At 36.4% G+C, this 15,692-nt stretch overlaps 2 long non-coding RNA genes and 1 pseudogene across 2 annotated transcripts; 1 reads left to right on the forward strand and 2 right to left on the reverse strand.

The window, feature by feature from the left end:
• The first annotated feature begins 989 nt into the window (after nucleotides 1-989).
• On the forward strand, nucleotides 990-6,046 carry LOC110905235. Its single transcript, XR_002572964.2, has 3 exons — nucleotides 990-1,151; nucleotides 1,728-1,784; nucleotides 5,739-6,046. It is a non-coding gene; the product is annotated as an uncharacterized LOC110905235 (long non-coding RNA).
• Nucleotides 6,047-8,156: 2,110 nt separating this feature from the next.
• LOC110906327 lies at nucleotides 8,157-9,374 on the reverse strand (annotated as a pseudogene).
• Nucleotides 9,375-9,668: 294 nt separating this feature from the next.
• Nucleotides 9,669-10,236, reverse strand: LOC110905236. The gene is made up of 3 exons (XR_002572965.2): nucleotides 10,138-10,236; nucleotides 9,849-9,934; nucleotides 9,669-9,715 (listed from the first exon to the last, which is right to left on the reverse strand). It is a non-coding gene; the product is annotated as an uncharacterized LOC110905236 (long non-coding RNA).
• Between the last annotated feature and the right edge of the window lie 5,456 nt (nucleotides 10,237-15,692).

A 15,692-nucleotide genomic window follows, 5' to 3' on the forward strand; every position in this document is an offset into this window, starting at 1 on the left:
GTTAGAAAACAGTTATTTAACCGTCATATTAAAAGGGTGTAAATACCCTCATTTGTATGACATTTGTCTGTTTGAAATAGAAGTATTGTGTGTGTGTTTTATTGTCTCTGTTTCACCATATTCATGCATGGGTTCTCTGCACAAGTGCAGAACCCACATCATGTTCACAGTAGCGGATGCAGTATTTTATTGTAATGGGTTTCTTTTGGTAATTTTTTTTAATTCTCACTATTTTTTTCTAAATTCTACAATGTTGTCACTAATTTTTTGCGTTTTTTTTTTTCAAACGCGCTGGGTTTCTGGGAACCCACAAATTAGGCTGGATCTGGCCCTGTATGTTTTCCAATAAATGATCCTAAATATGGTGATTAATCCTGGGCAACACAAGTGTGATAATCATTACATTCATGATAAAATTGACAGTGGTTGCTTATTATTTTGGGCCTGGGATTTATAGTAGTTACTAGAATTATGTTAATTTGGTCCATACTCTTTCATAGGCTAAGTCGTGGATTGGGCTGAATAGTTATTTTTGAAGGGAACAGAATTGGGCTATTGGAATAAAATATCGGTATAAATCATGTGTGGGAAGTGCAGTTTGAATCGCAACATCGCATGCATGCAAGCACAAGTTGTAAAGTGGTTTTTTATACTTTTATGCAACCACATTATCCATCTTTTCAGATCATGCAAATCTAAATGGATGAATAAAGAAAAAATATAAATGAATGTGCGGGGAGGATCTCCTGTAACACCCCAAATTTCGTATGTTATAAAATAATAATATGCTTGTGATGCTTAAATAATAGAAAACCGGTAAATATAGAATTGTACCGTAAGAAAATGATGGTAAGTTTAAAATATATATTTATAACCTAATTAACCAAAGGAAATATGACCAAGTTAGAATGTGAAGTGGGAATGTGGCATGATTTAAAAAGAGAAGGGGCTGAAAATGAAAATATGAAATAAGAATTTCATAAAACAAAAACTTGGTCTGTGTTTGGTGGGGGTGAGCGTACGATCGAGAGAGAGAGCAAGGGATGAACCAAAACCCTAACAACATAAATCCATCAAATTGAAAGGGGAATTGAAGGCTATTTGGATGCATGAACCAGGAATGTTAATTACCTAAGTGTTTCTAACATCAAGTAAGTCGAATTTGGGTTTTTTGTGATGTTTGATTTAAGGGGTTTTGTGTAATCCGTGAATGTAGTGTAAAATAAAGCATGAATGTTAGTTGTTATGAATATGTAGATGTTAAGATATGTTTAATCTTGTCTATAATGATGATTTGGGGAAAACCCATTTTTATGTTGTAGAATGATTAAGATTAGTGGTGTTTTATAAACAAAAAAATTAATGTATTGTTGATGTTTGAAGAAATATGATGATGATAAGTTGATGAGTATTTGATGTAGAGCTAAATGTACATAGTTAGAATGGTAAATTATGAAGTTAGGGATTTGTTATGCTAATCAATGGATGAAATATGGAAGATGAGCTTAAGATATATGTACATTATGCTTTGTAGATAGTACGCACACCACGTGTTCGATGAAATGCCTTAATTGGAATTTATTGTGATTTTACATGAATACTTGCTAAGTTAATGTAATATGATGATGGCAAAATGTATGCGAGTAATTAACATCAATATGTACATCAAAGAATGTCTAAGTAATGAAGTCATAAGAAAGCTAAGTGTATGAAGTTGTGACATGTAGGAACAAAGAAAGACGAAGGAACAAGTCAATCCAAGGCGCTAGAAACGCAAGATTTCGGTAAGTTCATATGAACTTAATTCTCCCTTCATGTAGATTTACAAACTTTAGTTTTGGTAAATGAATTCTAGTGTAGCGTTGTATGATTTTTCATGGTAGAATTATGATATGTTGAATATTGAAAAATGGATAGGAAATGCAATAGTAATGGAATGTATGAGGAAATGCGATGTAGTCGAACTGTATGAACGGGTCGTACTAATGGAATGTATGAGGGAATGCTATGTAGTTGAACCGTATGAACGGGTCGTACTAATGGAATGTATGAGGGAATGCTATGTAGTCGAACCGTATGAACGGGTCGTACTAATGGAATGTATGATTGAATGCTATGGAGTCGAACCGTATGAACGGGTCGTACTAATAGAATATATGTTGGAAAGTCATGTAGTCGAACCTTGTGAACGGGTCGAATTAATGGAGAAGGTTAGAAAGTTAGACGGGTCTTGGATCAAGTCTTAGTGTGTGAACTTGGTTTAATCATAAAGACCCGTTAAATGGAAAAGTATGTTTTGTTGCATACAAAATTTAAATTATAAATTTGTTTATAATATGATAATCGATCTTTGTTAAAAAGGCCATGGTGATTAGTAAGTAACTAGCAAATCCCTTGCGGATTGGTTGTTATGAGAGTTATAATAAGCTATGCAAGTCGACCGGTTCTAGTGAACAAGTCGAGTAAGAATAAGCTACCATCCGTTTTGAACGGGTGGTTTTGAATGCTATAATGAATGCTAGAAGCTTAATCCGTTAGTTGGATAGAAAGAAGAATTTATGTTGAAAGCAAATAACCCAACTTAATGGGTCGAATGTGTATGCTTAACTCTCATTGAGAGTGTTTATGCCAAACCCAATTACTTGGGTAGTCGAATGTGTATGCTTAACTCTCATTAAGAGTGTTATGCCAAACCCAATTACTTGGGTAGTCGAATGTGTATGCTTAACTCTCATTGAGAGTGTTTATGCCAAACCCAATTACTTGGGTAGTCAAATGTGTATTGTCACACCCCCAAATTACCACCTAGGGTATGTCCCTATTGGAGGTGCAACGATCCAACAAAGAGCCACCAATCATATCAAACACAAGTTATAATGTATTAAAATACCCAATTGAAATAAATGTAACGTTTGAAAAGTTTAACCAAAACCAAAGTATTGAGCGGAAGCATAAAAGTTTAAATGTATAAATGTATCGAAACCAAATCAAAATAACTGTTTATTATGACCACAACCACTCCAGCAGCATCAGACAGCAAGCTCCCCAGTTCCTTCAATAATTACCTACAAGCATGTAAACAAGTGTGTCAGACTACGCTGGTGAGTTCAAGGTTTGTGTTTGTTTACCAAGTAGTGTTATCAATCAGATGAGCAAAACAGTTTACATGACGATAGGTTGTTTGTTGTTAAGATGTTTGATGTTTCGATGTTGTTATTACTCGATTACCGAATGGCCATATGATATGTGATTGCCAACCCCAATGCCTCTATCAAAGCATTGGTCATGTTTTAAGGTAATTAGTTCACGCCCGTTCTCCTCGAACGTCGTGAGGGTGCCAAACCTAATAGCGCTATCAACTAATAACCCCCGTTGCCCTACAAGCAACGACCCGGTAGATGTAGTGGTCTTACAATGATAGAAAACTGAGTATGATAACCAACATCCCATTACCCATGCATTCCTCCTCGGAACGTTACCCGTTATCCCTTCCCTGGGATCCATGCTTGAGAAAAGAGCAATGAACTCACCTTCGGTTGCTCGGTAAGACCTAGTTACTTGTTTTCAGTTGTTCAATCAAATCCTATCGTGGTTACCAGAGACAGTCAGTTACACGAATTCACAACCCACATATCTAGTTACATGTACTACTCAAGCAACAAACAAATAAACATATAGCATCCTGTATATCCTACTAAGCATCCAGGTCATGGTCATGATACATCTACAACACTAGTTCATGTCTCATATCCTATTTTACGTATTTAATAGTGAATACCATTTAACGCATTGCAAATCCACATAGCAGGTTAGTCCTACCCAATTCCCCGGGTTCGGGTACCCATTACCCGCCCCCTATGCGGCCCATGTCACACAATTCTTCATAAGGTATGAAATTCAACAACATGCGGCACAATTTCACATATCAACTTAATGTAGTCCAGTAACAACAGTAATTAGCGGCCCACTATTAGTAGGCTTGATCCAATAATTCACACCTAAACAATCAGGTATGTTTATTTAATCCCTCAACCCGATCTAGTATGTCAAGTCCATAACACTTTACGTTACAACTATATTTGTAGTCCCAACAAAACAGGCCCGGTCATCACCAGCCCATCTTAATTATTTTAGTGTATCACTGGCCCAACTAAATCTATTTTCATCTAGGAACTCTAGGAACCCAGTTAGCCTAATCAGCTAATCTATTTATTGAATTAATCCTCCTATTGATACCCCATGATATCAGCCAATTACTGTGCATAGTCCATATCATCAAACAATCATGCAGTCAAGATTACCCAATACAATTTCACCTAATATTACTAGCAGCCCAACTGTTGTGTATTTGACCCATACATACATGTGAAACCCAGTGTATTTTCATATTCATACTTCTAGTGATTCGGCCCAACACCAACCAAATCTCATCCCTTATGTTATCAGTAACATTGAACCAGAATCCATATATTATATTCTTTATTACCATAACCCTATGCAACATATCCCACTTTTACCATTTAAGATTACCGTTCAAGAGTAAATTGACTACATATCCTATTTGATTAAAACTTCAAGACCTCCATTAGTTTCATCAAGATATATATGTATATATTCGTTCATGCTCTACCATATAAACACAACCAGAAATCAGCGAACACACGCATATGTATATATATACCTAAACGCCGAATGCACCAAATATTATCACATCACACAACAATTTCAGCTGCACGTTTATAATTATATCGGGATTATTAGAACACATTATTCATGAAGATTCACTAAACAAGATTATATACGTACCCCTTTCATGCGATCGAGATTACACAAACAAGACTATAAAATCAGCTTAACAAAATATTAAATTACTAACCAGGGAAATCGTTCGAATGCGATGATATTGCCTCGAATGGGGGGGGGGTCTCTACTTAAATCGAGCGATCAAGAGATTGGTAGGGTTTGTTTTAGTTTTAAGCTAATCGGAATTAGATTATGAGTACAATACGTGTGCTCATAACTATATGGATTAGGGTGTTGGGCCAGTCTAAACAATAAGGATGTTGGGGCCGGTGGTACATTTAGCGAACAAGATATATGGGCCGGCTCCCTTCATCACTTATTACTGAATTGATATTGGATTGGGTCGAGGCTTAGGTGCGGCCCTATGTCATGCGTGGCCCTGACTTGCTTACCCGACCCACTCGCTAAAGCCCATAAGGTCTGATTGGCCCATACACAAGTTAAACTTAAGTAGTCGGGTATGTGAGATCCAACAAGTGATTTCAAGTGCACACTTCGCGTTACACACTTTGCACACATAGTATTTCCAACACACACGTAAATAAATGAATTTGTAGGATCGCGAAATAAAATAAATAATTAGATACCGAGATGCGCGTCAGAGGTTGTGGAATCTAAGTCATACTAACCTCAGAATTACGGGTTGTCACATGTATGCTTAACTCTCATTAAGAGTGTTTATGCCAAACCCAATTACTTGGGTAGTCGAATGTGTATGCTTAACTCTCATTAAGAGTGTTTATGCCAAACCCAATTACTTGGGTAGTCGAATGTGTATGCTTAACTCTCATTGAGAGTGTTTAAGCCAAACCCAATTACTTGGGTAGTCGAATGTGTAAGAAAGAAGAAAGCTCATATATGGACGAAACTAAAACGAAATAATTATGATTCGACAATTGAGATGACTAACTTTAAAAACCTTGTTGTGTATGTAGGTAAATCCTCACTTTAGGCGATTTGGAGATTTGGAGCGAGCACGGGTCCATGTTATGTTATATCAAAGGCTTCCGCTAGTTTATGTTCGTCCTTATGGTCCATGACTTGTTATTTTGTCCAACTTTGTTAGTAGTAGTATTTTTTTTTGCAAAACTTGTTGTCTTTGTTTTGGATAGTTTAATGTTAAAAGGGTCGTAGATTGTTGTTAGTTTATTGTGTTAAAAACAGGGCGCATGTTCGTTTTACGAACGAGTCATGCGCAATTTTTTTAAGATTTTTTTTATGTATCAAAGTTGGTATTTTGACGTCTTTAAATTATTTTGTAAGTAAATTATTATTATGGAAAAGCGGACCTTACATTCCGCACAAGGTCTATAATTTCGAGGGGCACACGATTTAAAAAAACACCAATATATATATAGGGAGAAGATCATGCGAGAACCACCTCTTATTGTGGGAACCGCGAGAACCAATGTGAACACACAAAAAATGCCTAAGAATGGAAACATATCACTTAGTTTGGTGAGTTTAGGGCTATGTACGGGGCGGTTCAGTTTTGAGACATAACCAAAACCAAATTCGCGATGCAATGGAAAACACAACACTTGTTAGTAATTCTAAGGGTGTGCATGACATTTCCTGTGGTATGACCGCGGACATCGCCTTCAAACCGCAAAGGACGACTAAAACTAAGAACAATTGTAAAATAAAAACGCGAATTTATGCTGTCACGTAATCTATAAAACATAGGCAAATACAAACTTATACGGCAAACTAAACATATACAAACTTACTTTAAGGCAAAAAGAATGGAGGGAAAAAAAAGAAATCACTATAAGAAAATAGCAATAAAAGAAAAAAGATGAAGGCCATTATTCTTCATAAGATAATAAGAGGCTGTTATTAGATAAAATTGCGGTAGCCCATGTATCTTATGTATTTATCATGTTTCTTATGTATCAGTCTTCATAGGCTTTAGTTATATCATTTCAAGTTTTCATTTTGACATATTTTCTTCATAACCTATATATATTAAGCCCAATACAGTAAATATATTTTGTTCAAATATTAATGCATTTATTGAATAAGCAATATGAAATAAAGACTACCTAAAATAAACTGATGAGGGCCTCGTTAGAATCAATCACTCTATGTTCCCTCCCATCTCACCCTTCCATACTATACATAATGAGTGGGATATTACTTGGTACGTTTCTTTCTTAACCTTATTTTATTATCTTGTAATTCGGTTACACCTACAAAACTGATCAGGTGACTCATGGTTGATCAATATGGAAAAACTCTAAATTTGTCATGGTATCGGAGCATCGTTGTTTAAAAAACCAAATCAGACATTTGTCCTCGATTTAAAAAGCTAGAACAAAAGTCAAAAGCATAGATGAATAATCCGAATGAAGAAATAGAACCATGTATGTACTTAGAAGGATTTGGAAAAGTATGTATGTACGTCTGTGAAAATAAAACCAAGAAATTTGAAAATCGATATAATAAACTATTTTCAAACACAAAAATAAAAACAAATCAACCACCACTAATCCACTATAAAAGTAGATCAAAAACAGACAAAACACAAATGAAATCTTTATTCCCAAACAGCAACTAAGCATAATTAATTATAAAATCAGACGTATATACAATCATATATGAACATTAATACCATCATCTCCACAAACACAACATTTTTATATAGAGAAACAAGCATTTGGATCAACATTAATCAATCTCAAACACCACAGATCTTAAAACACTTCAGATGTAGGTATTAATATGTAAAGTGAAATCTCTAATCCCAGCACCTTCCCAACCCATCCACTCTTCCCACATGTCCTAATCTGGATCGCCCATCCCGCTCATCGGCTCGTCGATCCCTGCATCCGACGGTCCATACATATCCATCTCGCCCACACTCGTTTCGTCTCTCAGATTACTCATCATAGTCTACAAATCATCTGTCAAATGTTAGTTCAAAAATTGTTCAGGTTTTGGTTTTGATCAATAGCTATTACAGATCATTAGTTTCAGATAAAAAGTGAATTAGAATCAGTTCAATAATTATACAGTTTTTGATCCATTGCTATTATAGATTTATTGATTTCAGATTAACTTCAGGCCAGTTATCAAGCCCAGTGAGACTCTATAGAGCCCATAACTGGGGCTTTGGCAGTAGCGTCCAACAACCAAACCCACCCTAATATTGGGCCTTCGACAGCCACAAAGGGTCTGAGCCCAACCACTCTAAACAACTCCCAGCCATCCAATCTCCAAATATTCCAACATGGTCATCAAATCCACCCATCAAAAGATAGAAATTAAACTCCTTTTTGGTTAAAATTAGATTATCAAACAACAGATTCAGTATAAAACAAACCGTACCCTTTAAGACTGCCAGACTCGTAATCTTTAGTAATATAAATCCTTGAGACCTCTCCGTATTTAGCAGATTATAAAAGCAGGAAACATGTTAAACTAAAAAAGAAATTTTACACAACCTTATCAACATCAGGGTGAGCAGCCAAATGAGCACCTGCTTCAGGACCCAATCCCGTCACAATATTGAGAATACCAGGGGGCAGCCCCACCTCCCTGCATACTTCGCCTAATTCCAGGCATGTGCTGGAAATATATTAATAATTGATATATATAAGAATATCATACACCGTAATGCAAAAAAAAAGAAACAGAAAATGATAAGATAGGACTTACACAGATGCCGATGGCTTAAGCACTGCAACACACCCAACAGCCAGTGCAGATGCAGCTTTCCAAATAGCCATTAGCAAAGGATAATTCCTATAGAAAACAAATAAAACAGACTATAAGAAAAATATTATTAGAAAATACAAATCATTATTACAGTAGAGGTAGAGAGTACCATGGAGTAATCAGCCCAACAACTCCAATTGGTTCCCTGAATCCTGATGATATGGAATTTAAAGGTATCCATTGGAAGATTAACATATACATTTAAAGGTGTCTTTCGTTTTGCATCCAAAGCTTCAGCAAAATCAGCATTATATTCAAAACATCCAGCAACATCATCCTGAGTAATAACATATACATTAGCTGGTTGTATGCTTAGTTAAGAAAATATAGCAAAATGATTATATGCAATGGGCATACCATATCCCATGCTACTTCATTAAGTGGTTTTCCAAAATCAATGGCTTCAAGCTTAGCGAACTTTTCCTTTTTCTCAGTAACCTATGCATAATTGAAAGCTTTAGCATATTAACGATAGAAAACAAACCGAACCCAATTTTAGAATATCATCCAGAAAATCCTTACCTTTGCAGCAATAGCACGAAGATACTTTACACGATGAGCCCCAGAAGCTGATGCCTATTCTTTTCCTTCATCACGTTTAAGAGCTCTGCGTGCTGCTTTCACATCAATATCAATATCCTCCACGGTAGCTGACGCTGGTATATCCCCTGCAACCAAATTTTTCAACACATGCAAGTAATGTCAGCAAATCAAGACATGAACATACCAAACAGTTAAGAATCAAGAACATCAGGTAGTTGATATGAATTCCTGAAACAACAGAGAGCATTTAATTATATGTTTTACCTTCACAAACGCTGATCAAATTTCGCAAACGTACGATTCAACATTGAGTAACAAAAAGTTAGATGTGTCAAAATGAGTTAGTTGAGTTACTGGTCAAAAAGGTTAATTTTTTTTGTATGGATGGGGTTGACCGGAAACACCTTTGTCAAAGAACATAAAAATTTTATTATTATCACCATATTTGGCTAAAACTTCCGTTTCAAATCAGTAAACCGAGGTATGGTATTTAGATTCGTGATTCCCGCGAAGGAGGAAATTATTTATAATAAGATACTTTAAGGGATCAATGGTTTTAATAAGATATTTTAAGGGATCAATGATTTTAAACTTACTTCTTTTCTTTTAACAAACACATGCTGCTCTTGCTCTGCCCTAATAAGTTACCCTGCACCATTTAAACCGTTTTGATGCATTAAAGACCTCTTGAGGTCACTTTTGACTCATTCGACCCGCTCAGTTATTCTAATAAATCAATTAAAAAGTTGACCACGTCAACAAAACCAAACAGTAACAAATACCTGCAACTGTAGAAATCAACTATCTCCAGCAAACAGCCAACATGATGCTCACAAAAGAATGAAGACCCCACGGTCTTCATCTTCAACTGTATTCACATTTCAAGAAACAAAAACGTAATCAATACAAAAATATATACTCTCTCCGTAGATCCATTCACAAAACATTAAAAAAACACAAAACCAGCACAGATCTGAAAGTAATATAATAGATCTGACAAAGATGTTTATAAAAAACTTAAAAGATATAAAATTTAACAAACAAAACTATAGATAGGGTAAAAAACGGTACCACTAAGGCTGAATTTGAAGGTTCTTGAACCAAGCCGCAGTGTTCTCTCTTTCACCTGTTCATCGGTCTTCGTCTTCAACTATATTCACATTTCCAGAAAACAAAAACCCTAATCAATACAAAAATATATACTCTCTCCGTTGATCCATTCACAGAACATTAAAAAAATCATAAAACAAGCACAGATCTAAAAGTATTATAACAGAGACAAAGATTTAAAAAAAAACTTACAAGATAGGGTAAAAAAAGGTACCAATCTGGCCCCCAACCAAGCCTTGTGTCATCCTCTTCCACCCACAACCACAGATCTGGCGTCTTATAGAGAGATCCGGCCTCTGATATTATCGTCAAGACAAACCCTAGATTACTTCTGATCGCCAGAGAGAGAGAGAGGAGAGGCGCAGATGGAGAGAAACCCTAGATTACTTCTGTTCGTGTGGTTTTGTTTGAGTGAAGTAAGGGTATTATCGCCAGAGAGAGAAGGATGGGGACGGATGTGAATGAAATGAATATTAGGGTTTAGATTGAGTGAAAGAAAGTATATATTGGATCCATTTGGGTGAAATGGGTCAAAGAGATCCATTTGAGCTGCTCCGCGTGTTAAGGATTTTTCAACACCTTCATGCTTTAAAGGTTGTACAATGGGCTTCAAATGGTTGTAAAGTGGCAAATGACCATTTCTGTCCTTCCAATATGCTTTATAAAGTAGTATATATATATATATATATATATATATATATATATATATATATATATATATATATATATATATATATATATATATAAGGGGAAGATCATGCGAGAACCACCTCTTATTGTGGGAACCGCGAGAACCAATGTGAACACACAAAAAATGCCTAAAAATAGCTAAAAATCACACACAAAAAAAAAAATTTTTTGGCTTCTAAAAGTAGCGATTTTAACATAAAAAATATTAAAAAATTCAAAAAAAATTTTTAGATTTTTTTAGGTTTTTTGGGGGTTTAGTTTTTAGCATTTTAGCTTGGGGGGGGGGGGGGGTTAGGTTTTTGAGGGGGTGGGGGACGGGGTTTAGGTTTTTTTTTTTTTTGGGGGGGGGGGTGGGGGTTAGGTTTTTTTAAGTTTTTTTTAGGTTTTTTTAGCTATTTTAGGTTGTGTTCACATTGTTTCTCAAGGTTATCACAATAAGGGTGGTTCTCGCATGAGCCCTCCCTATATATATATATATATAGGGAAGGTTCATTGGGGAACACTAAAAAAGTGGGGAACAACGGGGAACCGGCTCAAACGAACTCCGATTGGACTCATTCCAGCGGCGTTGGAACCCGCTCGTCGAACCCTAACTAAGATCTTCTAACCCTAAACCCTAAATCCTAACTCCTAAACTCTAAACCCTAAAGCTAAAAAATAAGGCTAAAACCTAAGCTAAATCGTAAAATCTAAACTATAAACCGTAAAAGCTAAACCCTAAAGGCTAAACCTAAAGCTAAACCCTATAGCTAAACCCTAAAGCTAAACCCTAATCTCTAAAGCTAAACTTTAAACCCTAAAACTAAACCCTAAAGCTAAACCCTAAGGCTAAACCCTAAAGTTAAACCCTAAAAGCCAAACCCTAATATATTTAGGGTTTAGGGTTTATGATTTAGGGTTAAGAGATCCTAGTTAGGGTTCGACGAGACGGTTCCAACGCCGCTAGAATGAGTTCAATCGGAGTTCGTTTGAGTCGGTTCCCCATTTTTTTAGTGTTCCCCAATGAACCTCACACTATATATATATATATATATATATATATATATATATATATATATATATATATATATATATATATATATATATATATATATATATACATATGTGTGGGAGTTCGTTTGAGTCGGTTCCCCATTGTTCCCTATTTTTTTAGTGTTCCCCAATGAACCTCACACTATATATATATATGTTAATCTTTTTAAATAGTAAACACATACCAATTCCAATATAGGCTCATTTATAAATATTATTTTATGGTTTAAAATCATGTTGAAGATGAGTGTGGGTAGATAAACATACTCGTTTATTCTCTTTATTCACCCTTCCAGTTTTTACGAAACTGAATCCTGTATCCAATTTATAAAAGTCAAACATATATACAAATCTTTAAATATTATATTTCTTATTTAATTTATTATTCATATATCCAATATAATAAAATAACAAACAAAAGAATCACATCCCAAGTACAATTATGCAATACAAGGACTTGATGTAACAGTAGTGGTGTGGTGCCACACACCACATACACTTGATACTTTTTTTTTTCCTTCAACATTTGTGTTTAACTCATTCTCATAATTCACAAACTTAACCTATGGAAATGGTCATGCTTCACATACTTAACATGTTCAACGATTTTCGAATTAGAATTTTTTAATAATTTTCCAAAGAACATGATTTTAAAGAGGTGGGGCAGCCTGATGTTGCCTATGAAACCCACCCCCCCCCCCCCGATCCAACTATTATTACAATAACAAAAAACAAACTATAAATACACATTCATATACTAACTTTAAACCCGTGGTGACAATGAGTAAGGATGTGCGGTATGGGGTACGTCCCCATATCCGTCGAGGACCGGCGCCGCCTTCACACCATCCCGATTCCCGCCCCCCGTCCCCGTCCTCTCAGTCGACATCACGACGTTTGAGACGGTCCACTAAAGGACAAATTTTTGTGAGGAACGATGCGAAGTGTGACCATTTGATAATATACATATATATATATATATTATGTATGTGAACATATGTGTGTATTTGGTATTATGTGATTTTATGTAAGTGTGTCAAATAAGATTAAGTCAGGATGTTTCAAGTTGAAGCTGTACATCATCGAAAGACAAGACAGAAACCTGCAAATACATACATGAGGCGTGCCTTAACAGCAGAAGTAAAAGGACGGAAATGTCCCTGATACAAAAACGGTTATAAATCGTTTGTCTTGGCGCCAAAAATGGAACGGTTATGTTCTAGAAGCAGCTACAACGGTTGGAACATTTGTATCTAGTATAAATATGTATCAATGTCTTAGATTGTAAACTACCAAGATTGTGTTATCCTTAATTCAATCCATATATTCTCTCTTCGGTTATTTCATTGAGCATCAAGTGTCAATGTTTTATAGTTCGATCATATTGTTCATCATTGTGTTGTTGTTCGAAGTTGTTTGTTTTCTGTTCTGTTGTTTATCCGCTGGCAACATCGACGCTACGAACCAAATTGTCAGTCTCGTTGCTGCCGCAACACGGTGTAAATTTTGGACCCCCCACTAGTGATATGTAATAAGAACTGGCTACCACGTAAGCACATGTAAAATTGTTTAGTTGTTGCATATAAATATCATCATTAACTTAGCAGGGTTTTAAGTGTCCTCTTGGGCCTGTTTGAGCCCTGTAGTAGCAACGTATCATTAAACAGCAAGGTTCTTCTACAATGAATATTGACACTCTTTTCATAGAAGAAGCTAACAACTTTCAAATATGATACATCGACATCTAAACTGAAAACTGTCACACCCCCAAAATCCACCTGCGGATAACACCCGCTTCGAGGGCGTGACTGACCAGGATCCAGCCACCAATTATACTGAATAATTAAGTTGATAACAAAAGTAATACTTACTAATCGTAAGATTAGTAAATATCAAGTTCAGAGTTTAAGGTTTTAAGTTCAAACAGTTAATAAGTAGCGGAAGCATAAGTAAGGCAGTTTAAACAAAGTTCATAATTCAAAATAAGGTGACACCCAACACAAGGGTGAACAGACACTACACGTTCCCAAGCAGCAAGCTCCTTCGTCACGGGTTACCTGCAAAGCATGCAGTAAGGGGTCAACAATAATGCTGAGTGAGTTCACTAGTTGTCCAGTTTTAATTTCCAAAAACTTTTTTCACCAGTTAATTTATCCGTTTATACATGCCATGGGGAGCTACCCCAAAAGTTAGCGACTAAACTGTTTTTCCAATACCGAACACTAGGTAACCGTTGCGTTTCCGCAGGATGCCCCGATGTCAATGTTCTATCATCATTGACGGATGCCTGAGTACATTAGTTCACGACCGATCCCAACCAGGGCACGGTGTGAGGCTGGTAAACACCTAAATAGCGCTATCAACTAATAACCCGTTCGCCTGACCCCGGCGACTAATCGGTATTTGTAGTAGGGACTTGAGTGATAGAGTTTCGTTTAGTGCCGTTAGTCGCAATCCGTATAAACAGTAATTAACCAAAAGGTTTCCCAATACCAGGGAAGGAAAGTAAGTTTTGTTCCCAATAACTAGGGAAGGTATGTAAATGGTATCCCCTTTTCAAGGGGATAGGGTTGTTTTAGTCTCGTGTCCCAAACCACCGGGACGCATGCTTTTAAGTTGTGAACTCACCTTGGGTTGCTCGGTAGATTTAGGTTACTTGGTCAAACACGCTGGTCACCACGTTCTAACATGGTTACCGGTATAGGTCAGGTTCGGTATACAAGCATTCACGTAAAACACATACTGGCACGTAACATACATACAAATAAACAGTCGTGGGGTTATTGGGCCGGCCTAAACAATTAAGCAGTCAACAGCAACACATAATCCAGTCAACAGATAGCCCAAGTTAAACACATATTAGCCCAATAACCAAAATGGACAGCCCACTCGCAACCAGGCGGTCTCGAGTCGCAACCAGGAGGTTTCGGCTTGTCACGTTGTGGTTGCGAGTCGCAACCGCGTGGTCTCGAGTCATCACGCTGTGGTTGCGAGTCGCAACGGTCGTAGTCTCGAGTCGCAATCTCGTGGTTTCGAGTTGTCCTGCTATGGTTGCGAGTCGCAACCGTGTGGTTTCGAGTTGCCATGCCATGGTTGCGAGTCGTAATATGTCCCTTTCATGCACACGTGATGATGCAGATATGACAGTCGAATTTGTACCAAGAAATCAGACCCAGATTAGGAAACAACCAATAAGGTTCCTACTAACACTTTGCCTAATCTGAATATTAGTAAACTTAGATCAAACTTTGCCATTTTTAAATCTTCAAACCACATTCAAGAAGTTCATCCTATATTCAAAGTTTTCTAGGGTTTTCATGTCAAATATAACTATATTTTATGAACCAAAACCATATGTTTTTAACAAGATTATCATGGCAAGAACAAAGAACATACAATATATAGCCGAAATCTTATGTTTAGCATTATCATTTTGCAAGAAACAATGAAGCATAGTGTGTTTAGCCATAATCATCCTTAGACTACCATTTGTTAGTCATTTTGAACATGTCATCAAGCATTCAAACATAGTGGTTTACACATAATGCCAAACTTCACAAAACATCCTAAAAATCATGCATAACATTACTAACCAAGCATTCTAGTTCATGAACATTTCATAAATCATAAAGTTAACACTAACCGGTTATGAAGAAGAAGGAGGAGCCGAAAGAAAAGAAGAAAATAAGAGAAGATGAAGTGTCCGAGTGATGATCTTGACCGAGTTCTTGTCCGAGATCCTTGCTTGAACCGTGATTTGGAAGAGATGGAATGTTGTTTTGGGGTTTCTAGTT

Source organism: Helianthus annuus, chromosome 14 (assembly GCF_002127325.2).
Source record: "Helianthus annuus cultivar XRQ/B chromosome 14, HanXRQr2.0-SUNRISE, whole genome shotgun sequence".
NCBI lineage: Eukaryota > Viridiplantae > Streptophyta > Magnoliopsida > Asterales > Asteraceae > Helianthus > Helianthus annuus.